We start from the raw sequence: 4,721 nt of genomic DNA on the forward strand, positions 1-4,721 counted from the left end.
TTATGCATTCTTTTGAGGAATTATTTGAAGGAGTAACTTTTCTAAGTTGTTGTTAGAACATCCTCCTTCCTCCACCGCCCGCTTCGCAGTATCCTTCAATTTTCCAATTCTTCTCCTCATTTTGTCTCCTACTTCTCCTCCTATCAAATTCCTCACCAACGCCGCCACCTCTTCTCTTTTTACTGTTTGTTTTAATTGCAGTCCTACGCTCCACTCTTCACAAACGAATTTCGCATTTGTATGTTGCTCGGAATAGGTGGGCCAGCATATCATCGGCACTCCCGCGCTTATGCTTTCCAACGTGGAATTCCACCCGCTGTGAGTCAGAAACCCTCCCACAGAAGGGTGTGACAGTACCTTTATCTGAGGCACCCACCCAACCAACAAACCTCTGTCCTTTGTTTCTTCAATGAACTCCTTGGGCAATATGGCAGATTCACCACGAACGATATCTTCTCGGACAACCCAAAGAAAGTGTTGGCTGCTGCAAGCCAATCCCCATGCAAATTCCAGGAGTTGTTGATTAGACAAAACTGTAATGCTTCCCAAACAAACGTAGATGACAGAGCATGGCTTCCGAGATTCCAACCATGTGAGACAGCTATTTTCTTCCTTCCACATACTCAATTCATCCGAGGATGACTGAGAAAGCAGTAGAGGACCGATGGGATATACACGGAAGTTAACTCTGAGTGTCTCTAAGACTGGGCCTTCCAGTTCTTCGAATGTGTTAACTATTACTGCGGCTGCTGATAATGTATCTTGGCCTTGAATTATACTATATTGAACACCCGGATCCGAAATGTTTGTGACTAAGAAGAAGTTTGGAAGGTCCCTCAGCCGCAGCGGGGGCATTCCCGGGATGCACGTGATTCTCACTTCATCAAGATATTCCTGGGTGAGGCAGCTTTCATCTGTCAAACATGAAAGCTATTCTATCATAATACAAAAGAATATCACCACGCAGGACTTAAAGTAAGATGGATCACCCTCTTGGTTGGCTGCAGGATGTAATCAAGTAAGATGTCAATATTTGTTGCGTACCTTTGAGAGGAAGATATCCTTTCTCGATGAGCAGAGGAATGGAAAAGTAAGCAGTGAAACCGAACGCACTGGTCGGCCAGAAAGCAACTCTGGGAACACCATATTCGTCCGCAATAACCTGCGTTTTTGATAGAAGTCCATCGGACACAACAAAGGAGACCGGAGGAATGTTGGCAAGATGTCGGAGTTTCTCCATCAACTTGCCTAAATGAATATGTGCGTGAGTATCCATGGAATCGAAAAGCTCCGCAAGATTTTGATTTTGACTACACCCGTGTTGGGGGGTCAGCCTGTCCTGCACAGTTTCGAATCTTATATTCATATGATTCTTATTTTGCATCATGGAATCTTCACGGGTCATAATTGCCCCAGACTCAGAAAGGCGCCTTTGGACAAATTCGGTAGTGACGAAAGTGATATAGAACCCGCGGGTGGATAGAACATTGGCCAGGTTCATGAAAGGCTTTATGTGGCCCTGCAGCGGAAATGGAAATAATATGGCATGGAGGGAACCATCATCAACCGAAACTGATTCCGATGCTTCCATTTTCTCATTCATGAAGGGAAAGACGGTGAGAAGGATCTGAACAACTGAAGGAGCTCAGAGATGTGAAGAGGGATCTGAAGTGTGGAAGAAGCGCAGAGTTGTGGGGCTATTTATAGAGTTATTCCATGGCGTTAGAGTTGCAGTTCCCACAATATTGTTGACACTTAGAAATGCGTATAAAATAATGTCGTAGGCACCTCACATCTGACGGCCGCACCAATGGAAAAATCCAAAACTTCTGTTATATTATCACATCATGTTTGGACTTATTCTCGCATATTATTATGTCAGGTTTCCCGATTTATCACTTCATATTATATTATATGGTTTGGTTAGAATGTTTGCAATATGGTTTGGTTAGAATGTTTGCAACTTGCTCTTTAGTGATGCATTATTGTAAAACAATTTCTCAGTTGTTCACCAATTCTCTGATGTAGTGAAACTTCGTTCGGTTGTGAAACACTTTCCATGGAATTAGAGTTGCAGCTATAGAGTTATTCCATGGCATTAGAGTTGCAGTTCCCAAAATATTGTTGACACTTATAAATGCGTATAAAATAATGTCGTAGGCACCTCACATCCGACAGCCGCTCCCATGGAAAAATCCAAAACTTATGTTATATTATTATATCCCGTTTGGACTTATTCTTGCATATCGTTTCCCGATTTATTATTTCATATTATCATATTAACTTTAGAAATTTTCTTCATATTTTAATACGATATTATGGTTCTTGAAATTCGACGACGAATGGTTGGATATTGGGCGCGTCAACTGATGCCAACCGGAGATGGAAGGGATTCAAAAACGCAACCCTTCAATAAATTGCATGTGGTGACGGGTGATTATTATATTCGGGAACTGGTATAAGTCGTTAGGGGATTGAGGATACTATAGATCATAGTTACCTTGTTGAATTCGAACTCGATGAAAAATTGGTTAAGTATTTTTTAAATTGGAAAAATATTCTCTTAAATTTATTGATATATTTTGTGAATTTTTATTATCTTTTCTATATATTTGGGTTAATATTTATTATCTTCCAATAATTTGCTTAATTGAAAATTGTATTCTATTTTACAATACTAGAGAACCCCATTTGATTTATTAAAAGATTATGTTCTATCTTAGTGGTGATCTTCTCGGGCATAGTGTTCTAGGTTTTCAAGTTTGTAAATCCATGTATTAGGTATTTGTTTTTTATGTTGGGTAATTATAAAGGACACTCTTTATTTATTTTTAAAATATCTATTTGCAATAGTTATCTGAGAGGGAGTAATGTCACTAAACATCAAAGGTAAGCGGCAACACGGATTGATCGAGGGATGTCTATTCTCTTGGTTCATAACACATAAGCAACACTCCACATTATCATTTTATATATTATGGGTGTGTGGAGATGCAGAAAAAAAAAGCTTTTTGAACAACAAGAACCAGATATTAGGACAATAATAATTAAGATTGTTGCATTCTTCGGGGATATTGGACCAATTATCAGAAAAGGCCATAGAGGTACCATCAAGTATACCGATATTTGGAGTGAACTCCCAACTGGTTTCTTCGATGGGGCGTGTGTACATACGAAATGTGGATACAAGGTGTATATTATAATGGAACCTAGTTCGTTTTATCAGTTTTGGTGGGAAGGAGGAAGAGGCACAAATAGTCGGGCATAATTTATTGCACTACGGGGGACATTTCTATTTGCAAAATGGTTGGGTATTGAGACTATAAAGATTTTTGGGGACTCAAAAAGTGTCATAGAATGGGTACACAGATCCTCTCAATTTAATCATTTCATTATTTCTGCATGGATGAGGCATATCTGGATTCTGGAGCAGACCTTTCATCAGAATAAATATAGGAACGTGTACCATGAACAAAATGGGGTTGTAGACATGTTATGGAAAAGGGGAATTGCAGGAGAAACAAAGATTCGAAAAAAGAAAGCACTGACCAGGGACGGAGCCCCTCTTGATGCTATCAATGGGGGTCTATGTCTCCCCCTTCTTTCCGAGAGAGAGATCGTTTCCAAGGCACTTAGAGCACAAATTCCCTCATTGATATTTTCTTAATGATAATTTTATCTCTTAACATTAGAGGGGTGGGGCTGTCCTCTAAATTTAGATCCTTAAGAAGGCTGGTGCAAAAGTACAAAAAAACTATCATTCTTCTTCAAGAGACAATGGTTTTGGGGGACAAAGCTCGAGAAGCATTCAAATTCTTGTGTCCGAGTTGGAATTCCTATTCCATAGACTCCTATGGTTTGTCCGGAGGTCTTCTCTCTATTTGGGACCTAGAAGTTTCCTCTTTTCGGACATTTTCCTCTTCTATCGGTATCATTTTGGAGGGGTCGGTTAAATCTTTTCTGCACTGGATCAAGCTTGTTAACTGTTGTGATCCATATGGGGATAGAAAATAATTATGGGATATGGTCCAAGCGAGTGGTTTTCTCTTAGAGCTCTATCTCATTTTTTCCAAGGATATTAATTTTACTCTCTAATAGAAAATCATGGGGTCCTCGAGCTCGCTCCGACCCTATGACCTCTTATTCTCCAGAGATGTTTATCTACAACTACCTCGAGGATGCAACCCCACTTCCATTAGCCCCCACTTGGAGGAATGGAAGGAGTGGTGAAGAAGGGATTGGAAAACGACTAGATAGGTTCCTTCTAGCTGATCAACTCGCAATTAAGATGAGGATATTCAAATCTTGGATTTTGCATGATAATATTTCAGATCACCTCCCTATAGATCTTGAATTTGACTTTGATAACCATTTTCACTACTTCCCCTTCAAGTTTAATAATTCTTGATTCGATCTTGAATCTTTCTAAGAGTTGGTGAAGCGGGCTTGGCATTTTAGTTCAGCTGGTCCTAATCTCTCTCCTATGGAATCTGTGGTTCATAAAGTTTTAAATCGCAAAAATTTTGTGGTGGAATGGGAGAAGAAAAGGAAAAAGGAGCAAATGGAGGAGTTGATGATCTTGGAAGCTGAATACGAAAAAAAGCTTTCAAGATTTCCCTTACTATGGTTTCCCGGTTGAAACTGTCCTGTGAATGTCCTCTATAGAAGTCAGAAAGTTGCAGATTTTAAAGATGAAGGAAGAGGCTTGGAGATAAAAAATT

At 39.7% G+C, this 4,721-nt stretch overlaps 1 pseudogene; it reads right to left on the reverse strand.

The window, feature by feature from the left end:
* On the reverse strand, positions 1–1,591 carry LOC149254348 (7-deoxyloganetin glucosyltransferase pseudogene; annotated as a pseudogene).
* Between the last annotated feature and the right edge of the window lie 3,130 nt (positions 1,592–4,721).

The sequence above is a fragment of the Pinus tabuliformis genome, chromosome 7, assembly GCF_031772625.1.
Source record: "Pinus tabuliformis cultivar Carrire ecotype Pingquan chromosome 7, CPIR1, whole genome shotgun sequence".
Lineage (NCBI taxonomy): Eukaryota > Viridiplantae > Streptophyta > Pinopsida > Pinales > Pinaceae > Pinus > Pinus tabuliformis.